We start from the raw sequence: 23070 nt of genomic DNA, 5'->3' as shown, positions 1-23070 counted from the left end.
CTCTCCAGAGCGTGTCGAGGTCCTGGGCTGCTCTCTTGGTCCCTCTGTGACCACAAAGGGGGTCACAGCAAACCAACCCTTCTTTTTTAGGAAGAAATTCCTCCCTGTGAGGGTGGGGAGGCCCTGGCACAGGTTGCCCAGAGAAGCTGTGGCTTCCCCATCCCTGGAAATGTCCAAGGCCAGGTTGGACAGGGCTTGGAGCACAACCTGGGCTGGTGGGAGGTGTCCCTGCCCGTGGCAGGGGGTGGGATGAGATGAGCTTTGAGGTCCCTTCCAACCCAAACTGTTCCAGGATTCTGTGATTCTGTAACCCCCTAAGGACACCCAAAAGACCTCCTGTACTCTCCAGGTCGTTCCAGTGGCTGCCAAGGTGAAGTGAGGTTATCACTGTCCCACCCTTGTGGCAAAGAGCATCCCATGGCTCTGGAAGCAGCCAAGGCTCCACCACCTCCAAAGGTGCCCATGCCAGCTCTTTGTCTGATGTCTCCTGGAAAATAAGGTCTCACACCTTCCCCAGGCTGCAGCCACCAGCGTGAAAGGTGCTGGCAAAAACCTCCCATCTTCAGCCTGCAGGTGTTTGAAGAATTCAGGGATTTCTGGGACGAAGCCAGGAGAAAGCAGACTGCCCGCGCCCGACGTCTGGCATCTGTGCTGCACTCACTGCCAGCCTGCTCTTCCCTCCCATCGGATTGGGAAGGATCTACAATTTGGCAGCAAATGCCCTCTGCCAGCCCTGCGAATTCCCAGTGTTTGGCCAAGGGCAGGTGCCTCTGGAAGAGTTCCCAAAGCAGGGTTTGCTCCACTCACACCACAAAGCCCCCGAACACGGGGTCACCCCTGAACGCTGTCACACCTTCCCCAGCCTGGGGCATGTGCTGGCCATGCCCACGAGCCTGGTGCTCCCCTGGGCACAGCTGGCACTGAGTAGCCAGGCTGGATGAAGATGGAGGAAGAGGAAGGAGAAGGGGGAGGAGAAGGAAGCTGGTGTGGGATGGCCACAGCTCAGGCAGCCCCATGCCGGCGTCCTCGGGGCTCACCCAAGGGCACCCCAGCAGCCCACCCAGACCCCTCCCTCCCAGCAGCTCTGGAGGCAACCCAAGTGCCCAGGGAAGGGGCAGAAGCACCTTGGGGCCCCGGGCAATGTGTTTTCTGCATCACTCATGTGCTGCCCCAGGAGAGATGGAGATCCCCCGGGCATCGCCCTCGCTCCCAACGGCCTCAGCCTGGGGCACAGATCTGTTAAAGCACAGACCATCCTGGCAAAAACCATCAGAATCCACAGCACCAACAGATACCATGTCCAAAGGGCCATGGAAATGCTCTGAGGGCTGGAGCCCCTCTGCCCTGGAGCCAGGCTGGGAGAGCTGGGGGGGTTCACCTGGAGGAGAGAAGGCTCCAGGGAGAGCTGAGAGCCCCTTGCAGGGCCTAAAGGGGCTCCAGGAGAGCTGGAGAGGGACTGGGGACAAGGGATGGAGGGACAGGACAAGGGGAATGGCTTCCCACTGCCAGAGGGCAGGGTGAGATGGGATATTGGGAGGGAATTGTTGGCTGTGAGGGTGGGGAGGATCTGTCCCAGGTTTCCCAGAGGATCTGTGGCTGCCCCATCCCTGGAAGTGTCCCAGGCCAGGTTGGACGGGGCTTGGATCAACCTGGGCTAGTGGAAGGTGTCCCTGCCCATGGCAGGGGGCAGGATGAGATGAGCTTTAAGATCCCTCCCAACCCAAACCACTCCACGATTCCATGATTCCGTGACTGAAAACTCCCCTGGCACCGAGCCCAGTCACGTTTGCAGAGTGAGCTCCATCCCAGCACATCCCTGGGCTGGAGCTCTTGGCTCTGCCACCCTTCCAGCGCAGGGTGTGTGAGTTTTGGAGACGCCCACGTGCCCACGCTGCTGGCAGGAGCCAACTCGATTTTAAAATAACCCCATTTCCCAGCTACCCAAGTTAAGGCACACTCTCCAGTTGAGAAAAGACAAAAATAGGAGCTACCTCCTCTCGCCATTAATACAGTTATTAAACCACGTACAGATTAATTGTGCATTTTAATAACCCTGGGCATGAATATTCATAACACATTTCTTGCTCATGTTCTAATTAAAACATACTAATAGAATAAGATGTAGCTGTCAGACAGTCATTTTTTTTCCCCCCTTACGATTTTTCTGCCGCAGCCAAGAAGAGCTGACAGACAAGAGCTGTCCCAGGCTCCAGCAGGGATAAAAATAATTTAACCACGTTGAATCTCAGAAAAAAAAAAGTCCTTAGTGCAGCAACGAGCCACAGTACCAGGCTGTGGACAAGTGCCCAGTGACACAGGGCAATGGGAGTTGTCCAGGAGGAACAACTTTGGTCAAGAAAACAAGAAAACATGGGGAAAGAGAGAGATGGGACAAGGAGGAGCTGCTTTAACCTAAAGGAGGAGAGATTTAGTTTAGATGTTAGGGAAAAATTCCTCCCTGGGAGGGTGGGGAGGCCCTGGCACAGGTTGCCCAGAGCAGCTGTGGCTGCCCCATCCCTGGAAGTGTCCAAGGCCAGGTTGGACGGGGCTTGGAGCAACCTGGGCTGGTGGGAGGTGTCCCTGCCCATGGCAGGGGTGGGACTGGATGGGCTTTAAGGTCCCTTCTAACCCAAACCATTCCAGGATTCTGTGAAAAGGCATTAAAAGGGTGTAGGGTTTTGTGATCCATCCCACATCCCACATCCCTCCTGCTCAGTTCCTGCTCTCTGCCTTCCAGCTGCCACCCACGGGGTCCCTGGAGCTGAAAACGCTTCACCAAGAGATGCTGCTCTGGTTTCCAGAAGCAGAGCTCCCAAACCCCCCTGGGCACAGGTGCTGCTCCTGCCAGCAGAGTGAGCCCTGAGGTGTTTGACAGCTCTGCAGCCCCCAGTCTGAGCACAGCACTGGGATGTGGCCTGGGAGGGAGCCTGGCTCTGCAGTCACACTGTGCTCTGAGCACCAGGACGTGACCAAGCCCTCCCCAGTGCCCAGCCTTTGTGCTCAGGCCAAGGTCCTGAGCTGGACGAGGTCAGGAGTGGGACTAGATGATCCTTAGGGGTCCCTTCCAGTGTTCTAGGATTCTGTGAAAGGTCTTTCAAAACAAGCTCAACCCCCAGTGATCTCTTTGTGAGCAAAGCTCACGGAGGGTGCAGCCCTCCCTCTGGATCCAGAGGACATGCAGGGATGTAGAGCAGGACATTTTGCTCCCGAGACTTCTCAGACACCATTTGTATGGCAAGACCCAGAGTCTTTGCTCTTAAATCCTGCACAATGGGCTACCCTGAGGAGAGCAAACACTGCTGCAAAGCTGTGGCCCAGCAGGCTGAAATCATGGAATGGTTTGGGTGGGAAGGGGCCTTTAAAGCCCATCCAGTGCCACCCCCTGCCTTGGGCAGGGACACCTTCCACTAGCCCAGGTTGCTCCAAGCCTCGTCCAACCTGGCCTTGGACACTTCCAGGGATCCAGGGGCAGCCACAGCTGCTCTGGGAAACCTGTGCCAGGGCCTCCCCACCCTCACAGGGAGGAATTTCTCCCTGTGACTCGAAATGACCCAAAGGCACCTCGTTTTCCCTGTCAGGAGGAGGATGCAGTGATGGGACCATCACAGGCCACAGTGGGGGGGTCACTCTGGGCTTGCTGTGCTGCTCGAGCTGTGACTGAGCTGGGCTGAGCATCTCCCTCCCCCCAGCCACCCCTGCCCCCACAATCTGCCAGTGTCCAAGCCCTCTCTCCCTAATCTGATTCCCATCAAAACCACTAGGCCAGGCTTTCTTTTTTTTTTTTTTTTTTTTAAATTCTAATAAAAATATTTAGGCCAAATCCCTCGCACGGCCGGAGAAGGGTCAGAGGCAACCACAGCTGCCATTGTCCATCTGTGAAGGTCTGCTGGCCACTCTGTGCCCATGATGGGGCTCTGAGAGCCAGGCAGCAAATCCAGCTCTGCAGCAGTGCCCGTGGGTAGCAGGACAGGGATGTAGCAGCAACTGGAAGTAAAAGCCCCCAGCCAGCAGCACACGAATCTTATGGAATACACTGAGAATCATGGAGTGCTTTGTGTTCAGAGAGGCCCTAAAGACCATCTAGTTCCAAACCCCCTCCAAGCCCCAGGAGGAGTTTGTCCCTCAGAGGTGGGACAGCACAGGCCACCCCGTGGTTTGATGTGAAGCAGAGGTGACAGAAGGCTGCTTGATAAACACTTCCAAATTAAGCGGCTTTGTGTCCTAATCGCCCTGGCCATCAGCCCCACAGCAAAATCTCTGCTAAAAGGGATTGGAAATCAATAAAATTAGTCGAGTAGTAATTAGCTTTAGTCCCAGGCAAAGCAGCAAAGTTGTTGTTTTTCCTGGCGAGAGTTGGCTCCTCGGAGCCGTCACCGCCACTCAGCACGGAACAACCCGCCCCTGGGAGAGGCTCGGGGGTGCAGGCAGAGCCCCTGCGAGGAAAAAGGGGGTGCTGGAAGCAGCTCCCAGCTCTGCCTGTTTATTTACCAGCCCCGTCCGCCCCCAAATAGGAAAAAACAGCTGTGAGTGGAGTCCTGTTTACAGGACGTCGATTGTGGACTACACAATTCGGTCACTTCCTTTTCCCAGCGCACGACAAAACAATTAGAAAGAAAAGGGAGGGGGGGTAAAAAACCCACCTCAAACACCTGGAGGGCAGCACGGGGTCCCTGGCAATGCCACCCCAGAGGGCCCTGCTCATGGGGCTGCAGTGGGACGTTTTATCCCCTCCACTGCCTGGAAATTTGGGGTTGGACCAAAACTGGTGGCGATGGTGAGGAGCAGCTGTGTTCAAGTGTCCAAGGCCAGGCTGTCCAGGAGGAGTAAGTGGGCCAGGTGGCACTGCCCTCTGTCACCAGGGACAGGACCCAGGGAAGGGCTGGAGCTGTGCCAGGGGGGTTGGGATGGATCTCAGGGAAAGGTTCTTCCCCCACAGGGTGCTGGGGCACTGCCCAGGCTCCCCAGGGCAGTGGGCACGGCCCCAAGGCTGCCAGAGCTCCAGGAGCGTTTGGACAACGCTCTGAGGGACAGGGTGGGATTGCTGGGGTGTCTGTGCAGGGCCAGGGGTTGGACTGGATGATCCTCATCAGTCCAACCCAACTCAGGACATTCTGGGTGCTCTGGACCCCGACAGCCCCGCCCAGGCACCCCAAGGGGACACACCCGACTGGACCAGACCCCACTACCACAGATCCCTGCAGGATTCCTGGAGCAAACTCTGCCCGTTTGTCTTTGTGCTGATGAACGAACCAAGAACTCAAAGCCAAGACAGGCACATCCCCTGTTCCTGGGAAGCACCTGCTGCTGCCTCCCTCCCCACCAAACACACACTCAGGGATAATTTTTGACTTAAAAAAGCTGATGCCACCACTTGGGTGATCATTAATTCCTCTGCTGAGCATCTGCTCCCACATCTCCTGTGCCCTACTCCAGTTCAGCAGTTTCTGCACACTCAGAGAAGGGTTTTAGGAAATGTTTGTGGCTGGGGAAAGATGGAAGAGAACCATGGAAAAATTATCCATTCCCCGTTGGGTTTGGATATGGGATGAGTATGGAGAGAAACTAAATGTACAGTCAACACCAAAATCAGAGAATCACAGAATATGCTGAGCTGGAAGGGATCCATCAGGATCATCAAGTACAACTGCTGGTCCTGCGCAGGACACCCAAATTAACCAGAAAGGGGGGAAAAAAGAGTCAAAGAACTACTTTAGTTACTCCTGGTCTGTGCAAGATGCTCCAATGTCACTGAAACTGCTCCCAAAGGACAGGGCAGGCTCCAAGGCAGCTCCAGGGTTGGTTTTGGGGGTGACATCCGAGAAACAGAATCACAGAATGTCCTGAGTTGGAAGGGACCCACAAGGATCATCAAGTCCAACTCCTGGCCCTGCAGGACCCCCCAACAATCCCACCCTGTGCATAAATAATAATAACAATAATAATAATAATAATAATAATAATAATAATAATATGCAATAATAAATAACAAAATAGTGCCTGGCACAGGGATGGGGAAGGCTTGGAAAAAACCAACAAAATGCAACAAACAAATTCAACCATCCCTCCCTTTAGACACAAGTGTCATTGGCAGCCCCACAGGAAGGTCCCCACTGTGTTTTTGGGGAGCGGTTCTACAGCAATCAAAATAAAACTCTGCCTGCTTAAAACCATCACTGAGGAAATAAATCACCTGAGCCAGCCCAACCCTCTCCAAGGCCCTGCACAAGGACTGCCCGTGGTGGGACAGGGCTGCCCCAGGGCACCACCAGCCGTGCCCACAGCGTGGCCAAGGACCAGACCCACAGCCCCAAGGTTGGTGACAGGGGTGAACTGTTGGGCTGTTCTCTTCCTGGAGGATGGGTCAAACTGGACGGGATTTACCAAGCTAAAAAAAACCAGGGATGAATGGACGGAGAGCAGCCCTGAGCAGAAGGATTTGGGGTGCAGGGGGTGTGTCCTGGCACCCAGAAACCCCCCGTGCCCTGGGCTAATCCCACAGTGTGGGCAGCAGGGCAGGGGGGATTCTGCCCCTCTGCCCCCTCAGGTGAGACCCCCCTGCAGAGCTGCTCCAGCCCTGGGGAACAACAGCACAGGGACGTGGAGCTGCTGGAGAGAGTCCAGAGGAGGCCACAGGGATGCTCCAAGGGCTGGAGCCCCTCTGCTCTGGAGCCAGGCTGGGAGAGCTGGGGGGGTTCTCCTGGAGAAGAGAAGGCTCCAGGGAGAGCTGAGAGCCCCTGGCAGGGCCTAAAGGGGCTCCAGGAGAGCTGGAGAGGGACTGGGGACAAGGGATGGAGGGACAGGATGGGGGGAATGGCTTCCCAGTGCCAGAGGGCAGGGTGAGATGGGATATTGGGAAGGAATTGTTGGCTGTGAGGGTGGGGAGGGGCTGTCCCAGGTTTCTCAGAGCAGCTGTGGCTGCCCCATCCCTGGAAGTGTCCAAGGCCAGGTTGGACGGGGCTTGGGGCAACCTGGGCTAGTGGGAGGTGTCCCTGCCCATGGCAGGGGGTGGAACTGGATGGGCTTTAAGTCCCTTTCCACCCAAACCATTCTGGGATTCTGAGATAACAAAAAGCCAGTGGGAACAAGTGAAGGCAGCGAGGCCATTGGGCCCCCCAAGTGCAGGGAAGAGCCCACTCCCTCCAGCAGAAATTCATGGAGAGCAGACAGTCCTCTCTCCCAGCCCCCAGGAGGGCCAGCAAGATGCCACAGGGAGAAAGAAAACAAACCTGTGACGACAACCAGGGGGAAGAAAATAAACTTTAAAGCTCAAAACACTTCCCCCAGCTGTAAAAACAAAGGCCAGCAAGGACCAAACACGAGCACAAAGGAGCGGCATGAGAAGGGGATGGAGGATAACACAGGGCTCGACCAGTCGGTGCTTTCTAAAGGTCATCAGCCTGTGGGACAAACCCACTGTGTCCCCTGTCCTCAGCCTCTCTGGGATAGACCTCTCCATGTCCCTCATGCCCAGGTTCTCTCTGAGCCCGACAGCCCTGTGAGAAGCAGGATGGCCAGGAGGGTCTGAGGGACAAAGTGCAGGGAAAAGGACCAAGGACAACATTGGGCTGAGTCAGACCCGTAACAGGTGTCAGAGAAGCTGCTTTTCCTTTGCTACACCTCGGGTCAGGCAGTGCTTTGCAGGAGCAGCTCTGCTCCCTCCCTGCAGACAGAGGCAGAGCCAGTGTGAGGGGACAGCAGGAACCCCACTGCCCGTGGCTGCACAGCCCCGTGGTCCCCCTGCTCCGTGACAGGGGCCACAGAGGGTGGGAGAGCACGAGGGGCTGCCCTGAACCCTGGGGGTGATGAGCCCCCTGCAGCTACTGGAAGCAGCCTGGGATAAAACCAACCCTGCACAAGAGCGGGCTCAGACCTGACCCCACAGTCCCCCTGTCCAAGAGGTGCCACACAGCACCTCAGCCCTTCCCCAGAGCACTTTGTGACAGGGGCTGGGGACACACCCGTGCCTTGAACCCAGGGTCTGGCTCAGATAGACCTTGGTGCAGGGAACTGCAGCCCTGGACAGCAGCAGTGCCACCGTGTCACCTCCCCACAGTGCTGCACCCCGAGGTGACCCAGTGCTGCCAACACGAGGATTCTCACTGCTCCCATTTCACTAACATTTCACTCTATTCACTAAAGATTAAAATCCATGGAGCTGCAAGGAGTTACATCCTTGTGTGGAACACTCAGGAGCCCAGCTTGGAGCCCACACGTGTGTTTGCAGGAGCTCTGAGGACTCCTGGGAACTGCAGCCATGGAATCCCAGAATGGTTTGGGTTGGAAGGAACCTCAAAGCTCATCCAGTTCCACCCCCTGCCGTGGGCAGGGACACCTTCCACTAGCCCAGGTTGCTCCAAGCCCCATCCAACCTGGCCTTGGACACTTCCAGGGATCCAGGGGCAGCCACAGCTGCTCTGGGAAACCTGGGCCAGGGCCTCCCCACCCTCACAGCCAAGAATTCCTTCCCAATATCCCATCTATCCCTGCCCTCTGGCACTGGGAAGCCATTCCCCTTGTCCTGTCCCTCCATCCCTTGTCCCCAGTCCCTCTCCAGCTCTCCTGGAGCCCCTTTAGGCCCTGCAAGGGGCTCTCAGCTCTCCCTGGATCCTTGTCTCCTCCAGGTGAACCCCCCCAGCTCTCCCAGCCTGGCTCCAGAGCAGAGGGGCTCCAGCCCTGGAGCATCTCTGGGGCCTCCTCTGGACTCTCTCCAGCAGCTCCACGTCCCTGTGCTGTTGTTCCCCAGGGCTGGAGGCAGCTCTGCAGGGGGGTCTCACCTGAGGGGGCAGAGGGTCAGAATCCCCCCCTCCCCTGCTGCCCACGCTGTGGGACCAGCCCAGGGCACGGGGGGTTCTGGGTGCCAGCACATGGGGAGTTTCTCATCCCCCCACACCCCCAGGGTCCTTCTGCTCAGGGCTGCTCTCAGTCCCTTCCCCCCCAAGGGAACTGAAATCCTCAGACAGCCCTGTAGAGAACCTTCACTCATGCTCTGCCTCACATGCATTCAGCAACATCAACACATTTGCTACCACAAAACAATTTAAATTCAGTAGATCCAGGGTTATTCACGAAGCCAGGGGTTATGTCCCATTAAACAGAAAGCTTTAGGGAGAAGAGCACGACTAAATCCACATCCTGGTTTTTCCAGCTCATTTATTTTACCACAAAGTTGCACACTCATGAAAGCTGCAGACACTCCACACTCACACACGGATTGTTGCCCAGAGAGAGAGAGAGAGAGAGAGAGAGAGAGAATTCATTTTGCTGAGTGACTGAGTGAACTCAGCAGCCTGAAGGCAGCGAGGAATGAGACACAGGAGTCCCCTGGGATGCCCCCGGTGACCTCTCAGTCCCTCGGGCCGTGCTGTTTTTTACACACCCACGCAGATGCACCGAGTAGGTGCAACACCCCCCCAACACTCCTTCCCTCAGCAGCATCTCCCTCTATTTCCGCCCTGATTTGCATCTTTCCAAGTATTGTTTCATTTGCAATGTAAAATCGAATCACGGCCGCGGAGACGCGACCGGGACGCCGCCTTCTCTTCTGGGGAGCAGAAATCTTTTCCCACTTGGTTTTTCCATTACTCACCAAGTGACAAAACTGGGGACAAAAGCACGTTTACTCATAACTGACCCCAAAAAAAAAAAAAACCCAGAAGTTTGCCAGAGAGGCGTTTGGGATCGAAGAGCTGGGCTCGAGCTCCGGTGCCAGCCGTGCCTACGTGAGCCCTCCCAGCCCTCCACTGCCACAGACCTGCAGGGAGGGAGGCCAGGGGCTGTTAAAAATTAGACAAATTAAGGACTGCTTCCAAAAAATGTGGAAATTCCACGGGGAAATGGCCAAACACACGTAGACACCACCACAGTGGCCTTGGGAGTTTGTTTGTGAGTCTCCTCTCAGCGGGGCGAGGGATGGTGGTTAATGACTTGATGCCTGCACCATCCCTGCAAACTTCCTTGGGAAAAATCAAGCCCAAAGGGCAGAGAGAGACACCCAGGAGTGGCTATTCTGCAATCCTGTGGGGTGCTGGGCAGCCCAGCACCCTCAGGCTCAGCTGGGATGCCCCGGCACAGGATGCGGCCGCGGGGCCGGCTCGGGAGCCAACGTGTTTGCCGAGACGATGATTCAGCCCACAGGAAGGATCATCTAAGAAGAATTGCTGGACACAATGAGGAAAACTTTCCCAAACAAAGTGTTCTCACCACCACCTGCCTCCCTCCCTCAGCCCCAGCTTCTGCTCGCAAGTAACCTCCAGACTCCGGTCACCACAACAAAAGTTGGGTCTTTGTGTTCTCTCCTTTCCCAAGGTGAACATCTCTGGGGGCACAGTGGGATCAGGGCCACCCTGGACCCTAAGAGGAGCAGAGGAGATGCCAACAAAGCCTCTGGCCATGCCCAGTTACAGACAGTAATCTCAGGGGTGCAAACTGCAGTAGCTGGATATGCCCAAAATACACAAGCCAGGCTTACTAAGGCACCCCTAAAGCAAACCCGAGGGTCAGAGTGTACCAGGCGCAGAGTTTTGGGGGGTAACTGCTTGTACAGCCAAAGAGTTTTCCCTCCCAGACACCAGCTCTTACAGAACTGGTCAATGTGACACCACACAGTGAGATATCTACCTGAAGAACAATTTAAAGACAGATGTGACCTATTTAGAGCTCTGCCAAATATTTCTGTAATTGAATAGACCATTGATAATTCAACTTGCATTAAAAAGGGCTGAATTCAATCCACTTGCTACTACAGAGCACCATGTTCAGAGACCACAGCTCTTTCTCCCCCCTTCTTTACACATAAACATTTCAAGATGTTCATCTGCCCCTTCCCCTGAAAGAATCCACATCTTTGTGTAACATAGCCCATGTTCCAAATTCCTCTTGTAACCCTAAAGCCAAAAGGACAAGTCACAGGAAGAGCTTACCTGAAACAAAACCACCCAAACCCACCAGCTTTGAGGCTCCAGAGGTTTCTGGTGTGCACAGTGCAGGGCCAGGGCTCACACTCTTGGCCTTGGTAGGAACCAGTGATGCTTCACACCGTGGGTTCAGGCTGCCAATCAGCCCCTGAGACTCTGTTTCTAATCATACACTGGTCAGGGGACACCAAAAAGTTGCTCCAACCCCTCGTGCCCTGGTTTCCCTCGTCCCTAAAACCAGATCACCCCCCCCGGCTCCACACGGGGCCTCAGCCCGAAGGCTGGTCAGGGATTAAGGGACTGAGCTGGTGGGGAGGGTGGGTTTTTATAAATCTGGATGTGTCACCTGGCCTGGTTTGGGGTGTAGAGAAGTGCCTGGGGAGGCTCAGGGCAGAGGACAGGATGAAGGGTGGCACAGCCTCTGCCAAGGGCAGCGTGGACGTGGGAAATCAGTCACGGGGGTCCTGCACGAGGTACCAGCTCAGGCTGGGACGTGCCACCTCAGCAGGTACTGCTGGGCTGCTCCTGCACCCCCTGGCATTACAAGGAAGGGCAAGAGGACATCACTGAGGGATCACCATCATCCCTTTGGGCTGGGCACTCCTGGTCCCTCCCTGTCCCCGGATAAGTGGATGGCACGGGTGAGGTGCCAGTAGATGGCACTCAATGTGTAGCACGGATCCTCCCTCACAGCTCCTCTCTTTTCCAGGACTAACCAAACCCTTTTTTCCTGCCTGCACGTTTCAAACCATGTCCTGGGTGCGAATTTGGCATCCCTTAGCAGCGGCTGGCAGGAGCTGGTGCTCCTTGGTCTGATCCCTGCCGGTGGACAACAAAAAGAGCCTTGAAAAAAAACCACTGCACAGTCCCTCAGAAGCCCCATGGAAGTCTCAGGAAAACAGGTTTTATTATTTTTATTGAGACTTCCACGTTACCTTGGGCATGCACTGACCATTGCTGGGTGATGCTGGGAAGGTGGGAGGGGATTTTCCCTCCCTGTTCCACAGCCAGTGAGGCAAACCCACAAACCCAGGGCAGGATCCAGCCTTGCCTCACACCCACATCCCAGCCCTCGGAGTGCTCACACATCAGGGCTGTGCTGCTCACAGCAACAAGCTGCAGACAAAAAGAGACCTATTAGGTTATCTTGTCTGTGTCTCCTCTACACCATGGTTCGATTTGTGGTGCTTTTGTCAAGCCAAGCACTAACACTTCTTATCAGGAATCCCAATATAACTGTCTAGGAAAATGGACCATTAACAAGCTTCTCTGATTTTTTGCTCAAAGCTTGCTTTCTTTTAACTATGAGAAGCTCAAAGGAATGTTTTCTTCTCTGAACAAAAGGAGCTGCATCAGTTAAAAAGCTGGAGCTGCAGTTTGCTGGGATGGTGAGAGCCGAGCTCACCCTTCCTCTGGATGAGAAGCTGCTGTCCTGAAGAAAAGTGGCTGAATTTTCAAATGCAACTTCGAAAAGAATATATATCTATATCTATATCTATGTATAAAAATGAGGGGGGGGGAATAAAGCCACTCTTAGCTTAGTGCAGCAAGGAGAATGAGAAGGACCAAAGTCATCCCTAAATGACTGGACTGACTCCAGTGCACGAGCTTTGCTGGCAGCTCCCACCTCTGCTCCAGGGAGATCCAGGGCTATCCTGGCTGTGGACCAAGCTCCCTCTGGATCCTCACTGCACTGGGTCAGTGAGGTGGCTCAAGGCATGGCAGCTCTGGAAGGAAAGGGCCCTTCTCACCCTGCATTTATCTTGAGTGAGTTCTGGGGCTCGCTGGACTTTCCAGGGGCTGCTGATCATGTAAGACAGCAGGAAACCCAAAGAAAATCAGTTCCCCATTTGGAGCACAACGTGCCCCAGAAGCCCCCAGGCTGGGGCAGGCCAAGATGGACGGGAAGAGGAAGACCTCAGCCAGCAGCTGGTTTGCAAAACCGCAGCTCCACACCTCCTGTCTCTCCTGCCATCACTGCTGCCATCAGGGCAGGGGGAGCAGGGCACAGCCTGGGGGGGACACCACCTCTGTGCAAGCTGCCCCAGCTGCTCCACCAGACCCACCCCACAGGATCAAGAGGAAACAAGCTGCTATAAATCCCTCTGGTTCCCAGGATCCGCCGCACTCGAGGGATTGTCCACCCAGCTCCTGCCCACACTGCTCTGGTGAGGATGAGGAGCACACACTGACCTCTGGTGACCTCAGGCACGGAGCTTTAACTCTCCCACAGAATCCCAGAATGGTTTGGGTCAGGAGGGACTGTAAAACCCATCTCATTCCACCCCCTGCATGGGCAGGGACACCTTCCACTAGACCAGGGTGCAGATGGGAACCTGCTTCTGGGCTTGCAATGTTTTGTCCATCCTGCACATTCCCCCTTATCTCGCAGCATTCCAAAGCCTCAGCTGCCCCCTGGCATCCCAGAGGGAACCCAGTCTGCACACAGGATGCCCCCTCACCTAAACACAAGCCCATGTTTATTCAAACCCCAGAGGTGCAGGTTTCCCCCCCAGCACAGCAGCCCCTGGACCCAGCCCAGCTCAAACGGGCACCGTTTGCAGCGATTCCGACAAACTGATTTCTCTTGAGTTCAAACCCAACCCACACAAGTCACTCGAATCAAAGCCACTCCATCTCCAGAGAGCTGGGTATTGGTTCCACTCCACGAGACCCTTGTAGGGCAAGGAAACCCCCCCAGGCAGTGTCACCACCCCGCACACAGGAGCTGTGCCAGTGCCCAGCTCCCGGCGTGGGGACCACGGGGCACCCCCACCCGGGGCACCCTCAGCTGCCAACCACCCTCGTGGTGTGCTGGAGCCAGCCAGGGGTCCATCCACATCCCCTTGTCCTCCTCTGCTCTGCCCTCACCACAGCTGGGACAGGTTTTAAGGGACCTGGGCACACTCTGTGGCACCGAGAGAGCAGACAAAGCTGAGCTGATCTTGCTCCCAAAACAGGGTCCTCTCTCCTCAAGCAGCTCTAACTCTCCCCGTTCCTGCCCAAAAGCAGGTACTCAGAGCACGGGGAGGAGGATCCCCGCAGACTTCCAGCCCGACACTCCAGCCCAACCTCCTACAAATCCCTCGAGAGCACAATTCCCAACCGACCCCCTCGCACTCCACCTCCCTCCCTCCGCCAAAAAAACCCCGGCACTGCCAGATGTCTGGCGGGAAGAACCTACCCCCGAACAGCTTCTTCTGGGATGCCATGGCCACAGGGAGCAGCCCAGGAGCTCAGCACCCCGTGCCGAGCGCTCCGAGCCCGGCGCGCTCCTCCCACCCGTCCGGAGCTCGGGGAGGAGCAGGAGCAGCTCCCGGTTCCTCGTCCTGCCCACCCAGCACTGCCTGCCTTTGTCTGGGCACCGCCGAGGGCTCCTGGGAGGACGGGCAGAGCCAGCGCAAGGAAAGTTACTGAAGTTGATGGAGTGGATCGGATTTTTTAGGATTTTTAGCAGCCGGGGGATTTTAGGAAGCGCTGCCCGGACAGCAAAGAGCGGCCGAGCAGCGGCTCTTCCAGATCAGGATCGCTCCCAGGGAGCCCTGGAAAAACTCGTCCAAGTGCTTCAATCGTGCTCTGAGCCACAGATGAGGGTGGGGAGGCCCTGGCACAGGTTGCCCAGAGCAGCTGTGGCTGCCCCATCCCTGGAAGTGTCCAAGGCCAGGCTGGACGGGGCTTGGAGCACCCTGGGCTGGTGGAAGGTGTCCCTGCCCATGGCAGGGGGTGGGATGAGATGAGCTTTAGGATCCCTTCCAAACCACCCCGTGATTCCACTGTGTTATCTCCTTAACAGGCCAGCTCAGCACCCCTCCTGCTCGCCGGGCTCCCAACCAGGGCTGCAGCTGGAGCAGTTGTTTGCCCTCTCCCAAAAGCCACCTCCACCCAACCCTGGCTCTGCCATGGTGATCCAGGGGGCTCCCGTGGCACGGCCCTGAGCACTGGTTATTGTCTGGCTTTCTTTATCTGCAGATCTCAGAGCATTTTATAAATGTTAAACCTCAAATCCTCTCCAGGGAACAAAACTCTTTCTGCTATTGTACAGATGGAGAGACTTGCCCAAAAATGAGGGCAGAGCTGGGGATGTGGCAGAGCCCAGAGCTGAGCCAGCCGAGTTTTATATATCTTATATATATATATATATATATCTCAGCACATATATACATACATATATATATATATCAGCACAATACACAGCAACACAGATTATCCCTGGAATAACTGTGTGGACAAACACATCTCCAGCTCTTAACCCACCCCTGGAAAAAGCAGTTTTGCTCTCCAGGTGGGAAAGCCTGGCATGCTTGGAGCACCCAGAAAACCTCTATTTACAACTGGTGCTCCAAACCACAACGTCTCACTCATCTTTCAGTTTTCTACTTCGGGTAAAAAAACCCCCAGTTCTACAGTTTCAACTTTTTAGAAAATTATTTAAAGAAAACAGAACAAAAAACCACAATGATTTTAAAAATACAAAGCAAGCAAGGGGAGAAGGGCTGTTCTCTATTTCTGAGCTGACCCAGGAGGGCTGGCAGAGGCAGGAGCTGGGGGAGACTCTCCTGCCTGGCTCTCGGGTCCTGCTGTCCCAAGCTCCCGTGGTTTCACTGTGGGGAGTGTTGTAGCTCCCCATCTTTTCACTCAGCTTGATTTTCCAGGCATTCCAGTTTAAAGGAACCTGAGGACCAGCAGGGAGTGGGAATTCAGTGCCGTCCAGCATGGCTTTTCCCACCACTCCAGGGTGGGATGGAACCGTACCAGCACTTTACTTGGGAGATCACTCACTGCCTGTGGGCTCCAGCTGGGGGGGAAACCAAAGTACCTGAGTGTCTGGGATGGGACAGAGGCAGCACAGGGGTGCCCTGGCACGGGGAACAGCAGCTGGAAAACCCCACAGGAACGAGGACCAGCAGGAGAAGGAAGCAGCCTGGTAGTCAGCACAGGTACCCTCTGGGATGCACAAACCTCAGAAGGGGTTGGGACCAGCTCTCTCAGGAAGCAAGTGAAGGGCCTGGCCCAAAGAACCTCCAATTTTGTCTGCACCAAGCAATTGAGAGCAAACCCCAAAGTTTGCTGTGAGCTCCTGACTCCACACATCATTTCCCTGAGATGCCTCAATTCCCAAGCCCTTCTCGGAGCATCATCTCGGCCCCAAGCCTGGCATCTCATGTGACACACACCCCTCCCCAAGCCTGGCATCTCATGTGACACACATCCCTCCCCAAGCCTGGCATCTCATGTGACACACACCCCTCCCCAAGCCTGGCATCTCATGTGACACACATCTCTCCAGTTTCTGCACCACAGGAAAGATGGAAGAGCAAAACTGGCTATGAAGAGGGCATGGACTGACGGGACACGGGGGAATGGCTGAAGGAGGGCAGGCTTACACTGGATATTGGAAAGGAATCCTCCTCTGTGAGGGTGGGGAGGCCCTGGTAAAGGTTGCCCAGAGCAGCTGTGGTTGCCCCATCCCTGGAAGTGTCCAAGGCCAGGCTGGACGGGGCTTGGAGCACCCTGGGCTGGTGGAAGGTGTCTCTGCCCATGACAAGGGAGTGGAACGAGATGATCCTCAAGGTCCCTTCCAACTCAAACCATTCCTTGATTCTATGACTCTTTGAAGAGTGTGTAAAAGCCCCACAGGACAGTACTCAGGACTCATTTTCCACTCCAAGCTGCTCACATCCGAGTGGTGTTTCCAGCAGGACAGAACTCCACTTGGATCAACCTCAGGCTTCCCTGCGGAGCCAGGCGGTTCCTGGAAAGCCAGCACAGGGACAGCAACACCTCAGTGGCACGAGCCCTGGCAAGGGGGAGAACCAGAGATGGGCCAGCCCCTTCCATGGCTTCCCTGCAGCTTGGGAAAGGGCCAGAGCTGGAGGGGCCACGAGGCAGCTTTTAGAAGGGAGGAGAGGGGAGAGGAGGAGCAGAGGCCTCTGGCCCTCGGCTGGAAACGGCGGCTTAAAAATAAACGAGTGCTAAGTTTTGAGTTCTGAACTGATGGAAACCGAGAGGATTGAGCAGGGTCTCTACTGCCCACAAGGCAGCCCAGGCTCCTTCCCCTTCAGCTGTTTCGCCCCCGTGGCTTCTGCAGCCACTGGAAGCTCCGAGGCTGCTCGTTCCCTCCCAGCCCAGCAGCAGCTAAGGGAGGGAGCACAGCTGGGATGGGCACCACGGGGCTCCACCTCAGAGCATCCACTCGGCCACGGGGAGAACCTGCCTCAACCAAACCCAAAGTGGGATCTCAGGCACAAGTGTCCGGCGAGGAGATCCAAGGCAGGGCTGTTTGGGGGAGGACAAGCTGTGGACAGCAGCTGTTGGGGCTCTGGGTGATGCTCCCCAAGGAGGCTCAACCTGTAGGTCCCTCCCAAAGGTTCAGATGGGCTGAGTTGGCCAAACCCACCCTGCCCCTTCCCTCCTTTCTGCACCATCACTTCCAGGGAAGTGCTTAATTAAAGCTGGGCCTTGTGGGATCAACAGTGAATCAACTGCAGGTGGATGGACAAACAGAACAGAGGAACAGAATCACAGAATGTCCTGAGCTGGGAGGGACCCACGGGGATCATCCAGTCCAACCCCTGGCCCTGCACAGACACCCCAACAATCCCACCCTGTCCCTCAGAGCGTTGTCCAAACGCTCCTGGAGCTCTGGCAGCCTTGGGGCCGTGCCCACTGCCCTGGGGAGCCTGGGCAGTGCCCCAGCACCCTGTGGGGGAAGAACCTTTCCCTGAGATCCATGTCCCTGTGGCTGAGCATCTCCCAGTTACACAGGCTGAGGGGCAGCTCCCACTTTACACAGCCTGTGCTCTTCAGGCCAGGGAAGACAAAATCCCAGAAAGCTTCAGGATTTAGGGCAAACCCTGCCCAGATGGGACCACTGCACATCCCAGTGGCTGCACATCCAAGGGCTGGAGCTCAGGACCCACTTCTTCCATTTCCACAGCCACCACTGCCACATCCCCAGGGCTGGATGTGCCACTTGCACCAGGATGGAAATGACTTTTGCCCTGCAGAGCCCTGGGCTCAGGGGAGGCCTTTTCATTGCCTCAAGTGGCACCTTCAGAGGTGCCAACAACAAGGTTGACCTGGAGCAACCCTCAAAGGGGGAGGGATCCTCTGCCCCTGGGAAGCCCAAAGCATCCCCTGGGAAAGGCACCTCCTGCAAAGTGCAGAGGTGTGTGTCCTCCTGTTAATGGCACTGCTGGAGCCTCGTGCCTCAGTCCAAAGCACCTGCAAAGGCCAGAGAGCCACTGGTGCCACGGGAAGGTGCCCCAGCCCTCCTGGGGCACAGCCCTCAGGTTTTCCTGGGAGAGATTTTAGAGTTAAAGCGACACCGGTAGTGGGATTGTCAGCAGCACAAATGCACAATCAGGAGGGGAAGATGTGGGGGGAAAGCATCCAACTGGCGAACATAATACTTGGAAGGAAAAGCAGATTTTTAAAAAAATAAAAAATGAGGGGGTGGCAAAAAAAAAAAAAATCTCAGGAAGTCATCTAGTCATTCCTGCTCTTTGCAGAAACAATAGGCTCGGGATGCTGGCTAAGTTATAAATAATCTTGCTGGCTACACAACACAAATCCAAGACAGGAGCAGGGTAACTATCAGCTCCATGGAAAGTGAGTCACCACCTTCTTACAGCATTCCCAAAAAGGGCAAACACCACAGTCCTGTTCCTGCTCACTGGGGCTGTGCTGGTGTGGGGGCTCTGCTGACCAGGCCCCCCATCCTGGGATGGCAGGGAGGGAGGATGCCTGGGAGGGCAGGAGCACGGTGTGCCCTGTGCCACAGTGAGCTCCTGCAGCAGGAGGCTGAAAACAGGAGCCAGACATTCACAGAATCACAGAATCCTGGGATATCCTGAGCTGGAAGGGACCCACAAGGTCCATCCAGTCCAACCCCTGGCCCTGCCCAGGACACCCCAACAATCCCCCCCTGTCCCTCAGAGCGTTGTCCAAACCCTCCTGGAGCTCTGGCAGCCTTGGGGCCGTGCCCACTGCCCTGGGGAGCCTGGGCAGTGCCCCAGCACCCTGTGGGGGAAGAACCTTTCCCTGAGATCCATCCCAAGCCCCCCGGCACAGCTCCAGCCCTTCCCTGGGTCCTGGCCATGGTCCAAGAGCAGAGCTCAGTCCCTGCCCCTCCGCCTCCCCTCGGCAGTAGCTGCAGCCCCCGAGGAGTCTCCCCTCAGTCTCCTCTGCTCCAGCTGAACCAGCCGAGTGCCCTCAGCTGCTCCTCAGACCCTTCCCCTCCAGACCCTTCCCCAGCTCCATGTGCTTCTTTTGATGCTGCAGACACCGAGGGACCAATGGCAAGAAAGCTCAAATTGGGGAAAATAATGAGAAGCCACCAACTCCACAACATCCTTCTCTTTTTGGAAGGGAAGTCGCCAGTGCAAGGTGGTTTTGCTGAGCTGTTTTCCAGATCCCTCCTCTGCATGGGAGTGTGAGCACAGGGATGAGCGAAGCCAACACGCCTCGAGACAGAGGTGAAACCATTCCAGGAAGGGCAGATGTGCAAAGGCCTCTGCCCCTGACACAACCCTGGGGGAGGCACGTGGCCCCTCTGGGCTGGCAGCTCTCAGGGAGAAGGGAAGAACCATCTTTTTGGGCACCCAGGACAACCCTGTGGCTGCTCCATGGCCACAGCAGAAAGGAGCCCTCATGCCCAGGGTAGAACATGGAATTATGGAATGGTTTGGGCTGGAAGGGACCTTAAAGCCCATCCAGTTCCACCCCCTGCCATGGGCAGGGACTCCTTCCACTAGCCCAGGATGCTCCAACCCATCCAACCTGGCCTTGGACACTTCCAGGGATGGAGAGTCCACAACCTCTTGGGGCAACTAACTGAGAAAAGGAAAGAGATTCCCAACTGGAGACTCGGATAATTTAGAAGTGACATAAATTCTCCCTTTTTTTAAAAAAAAAAAAAAAAAAAAAAGAGCTTCCTGACTTGTTATTCCGTTACCCAAATCTGGAAATGTAATCATACTAGTTCAGCTGCATTAACACAACAAAAAAACCCCAACAAAAACTGTCTTAAAGATTGAACTGATCTCTGAGGGGTGAGGAGAAAGGAGAACAAAAGTCAGAAACCTGAAGCAACCAGCTCCCCCTGTGAGCACCACGGCCAGCCCAGCACCCAGGCCACTCTCTGACGACACATTTGCAGAGGATATGAAATAATCAGGATATGAAGTGATTTTTAAGGGGCTTTTTTTTTGCCAGGTAGGTGAGGTAAAAGGTCACTAAAAGCAGTGTGAGCACACCCAGCTCAGCAACGTAACGCCGAGTGTGTCCCAGAGCTGAACTCAGCTCAAACGAGTTAAAAAAAAAAGCCCAGGCAGCCTTAGAGATGTGGGGATGTGCTGTATGGACTCAGCAACCACATGGCTCCTAAAACTTCCAGCATTCTCTGCAGGAGCAATGCCTCTGCTCCTGTTTTATGGTGGCTGGGGAATGCTCAGCCCTGGCTGGGAAGAGGCCTGGAGCTGCCACTGCTCCAACCAGAAAAGCCAAGCCAAAAAGTTCAGCCCCCAACTCAGGAGCTGTGGCTGGTGCCCTTTCCCAAAGCCCTGAGTGCCAGGAAACAAGTCAAGGGGCACCAACCCACCTGATGGTGGGCTGGGAAAATGAAGGGAATCAGAGAATCCCAGAATGGTTTGGTGGGAAGGGACCTCAAAGCTCATCCAGTTCCACCCCCTGCCATGGGCAGGGACACCTTCCACTAGCCCAGGTGGCTCCAAGCCCCCTCCAACCTGGCCTTGGACACTTCCAGGGATCCAGGGGCAGCCACAGCTGCTCTGGGAAACCTGGGACAGCCCCTCACCACCCTCACAGCCAACAATTTCTTCCACTATCCCATCTAACCCTGCCCTCTGGCACTGGGAAGCCATTCCCCCTGTCCTGTCCCTCCATCCCTTGTCCCCAGTCCCTCTCCAGCTCTCCTGGAGCCCCTTTAGGCCCTGCAAGGGGCTCTCAGCTCTCCCTGGAGCCTTCTCTCCTCCAGGTGAACCCCCCCAGCTCTCCCAGCCTGGCTCCAGAGCAGAGGGGCTCCAGCCCTTGGAGCATCTCCGTGGCCTCCTCTGGACTCTCTCCAGCAGCTCCACGTCCCTGTGCTGTTGTTCCCCAGGGCTGGAGGCAGCTCTGCAGGGGGGTCTCACCTGAGGGGGCAGAGGGGCAGAATCCCCCCTCTCCTGGTGCCCACGCTGTGGGACCAGCCCAGGGCACGGGGGGCTGTGAGCGGAGCTGCCACTGAAAACAAGTTGCTTAAGAGTAAATCCAGTCTCTCTCCCTCAGGGGGGCTGGAGCTCCTGCCCCTCAGAAGCCTGGGGAATGCCCACCCAGCCAGACAAGGCCACTGCAGGGTTCAGAGGAAAGGTGTGAACGGTTTGAACCACGGGAGGAGAAATTAAGGAACCCGGTTTTTTCCTTTGAAAGGGGAAAAAAAAAATCCCAAGCAACCAACCATATGCGAAGGGGAGGCACATCCACCTTCCCACAGCTTCCCAGGCCATTCATCATTTGGATAAAATCCAGTTTCACATTGAAATTCAGCTGGACTTTCAAATGCAAATACGAGGAGAAGAGCAACATATGGTAGAGGTTAGTGCGTATTTTTCCTAATTAAATGGCACACTGCTGCTTTGTATAACAATGTTAACGGGGCACTGAGGAGCCTTTGGAAGGGAGACCAGGCACTTTGGGAAAAAAAAATGTCCCAGAAAGCAGAAGGGGCCCAGGCCATCCCCGCTCTCCCAGGAAAGGTCACTCCCAGGAAAGGTCACGCACTCAGGGACGGGGTTTGTCACTTGTCACAACCCAGACTCGTCCCCGGGGTTGGGCAGGAGGAGGCAGAAAGGGATTGGCAACACAAGTGCCCTCCAAGGCTCGTCCTGCAGGAGTTCAGCTTCTTCCAGGTCAGGGCCAGGCCGGGTTGTCCCCTGGGGCACTGCTGGATGCCACCACGCCTGACTGCAACAGGAGGGCTTTGGAGGGGGAAAAACCTGCCAATTCCTCACCCCCAGGGGCCAGGGATGAAGGATGGGCAGAAGATGCTCCAGCACTCTCTGAGGAGGGCAGGAACAGCTCTGCCTCGAGCTGCCACCAGTCCCCAGGAGAGGCGAGTGCTGCTGCCAGAGGTGACCCCAGAGCTCGCTGGCCCTGCCCAGTCCCTGCAGACGGGACATGGGGAGCATCACCCGCTCTCCTGGAAGGTTCTTCCCAGTCAGGATGAGCCAAGGTTTGTAGACAACAATCCTTTGCCCCACTTGGTCCAAAAAACATCCACCTCCCCACACTTCCCAGGGTGCTGGAGGCTGCCCCTCCTCCCAGCCCCGGCCTCAGCTGCTCGAGAGGCTCTGATACGAAGCCCATTTATTTATTTTCAGTCCCTGCCTAATCATGCAAACTCCCCTGCTAGAGAAAGCTTATGCCACATTAACTTCACCTCCTTCTCACTCCTGACGCAATCCCCAGCTAAATTTAGAGGAAGACGTTGCCTGAGGTCACTTTGGAGGTGGGGATGTGCTTCCCAGGGTTAACAGGCAGATGGACAGTGTTTTTTAGCTTTTTCTCCCTGCTGGCTTTGGAGCTGGGCTACCTGGCGAGTTAATTGAAAAAATTCAAGATTAAAAAATTGGGGGCAGATGTCCCAGGCTGCCTCTCTCCCTTCTTTAGTGGGGGAACAAGGCACTGGTGAAGGCAACCTTCCTCCAGAAACACTAATCAGGGCAGGGAGAAGAGCATCAAAACAGCCACTACAGAAATCCTCGCAAGCTGAACCGAGAGATCTCCCCCCACAGTTCAGCTTTTTTCCCTTTCTGATGTTTGTTCACATTTTTTCCACCCTGCAAGGCCACCTGGGACAGACAAACCAGAACCTCCAGAACCCACGGGCAAAACCACCGCCCTTCATCCTCCCCCAAACGTGGGGCAAATCCATTTGAGGGTGGCAAAGCCAACGTGGCCACCAAGGCTGCTCCTGGAGAGGACACACCTGGGGACCCTGACACGAGGGGCTGGAGCCTCTGGCAACACCCACCCCCCCAAAATCCTGACAAATCCTTGGGTGCAATGACACCTTCAGGTGCTGTTTCACTGTGGGGGGGAGGTTGGCCTGGCCCCCAGCCCCAAGGAGAGCTGCTGGGGGGTCTGTGCCCTAAATCTG

At 55.8% G+C, this 23070-nt stretch overlaps 1 protein-coding gene across 13 annotated transcripts in view; it reads right to left on the bottom strand.

The window, feature by feature from the left end:
- The window catches only part of TCF3 (transcription factor 3), an 85486-nt gene that overhangs the window by 43414 nt on the left and 19002 nt on the right, over window positions 1-23070 (bottom strand). The window lies entirely within an intron of this gene.

The sequence above is a fragment of the Pipra filicauda genome, unplaced genomic scaffold (assembly GCF_003945595.2).
Source record: "Pipra filicauda isolate LSUMZ 115617 unplaced genomic scaffold, ASM394559v2 scaffold577_size276649_pilon, whole genome shotgun sequence".
NCBI classification, from domain to species: domain Eukaryota; kingdom Metazoa; phylum Chordata; class Aves; order Passeriformes; family Pipridae; genus Pipra; species Pipra filicauda.
Note: the sequence above shows the minus strand (reverse complement) of the source record. Positions and strands in the feature narration are given on the sequence as shown.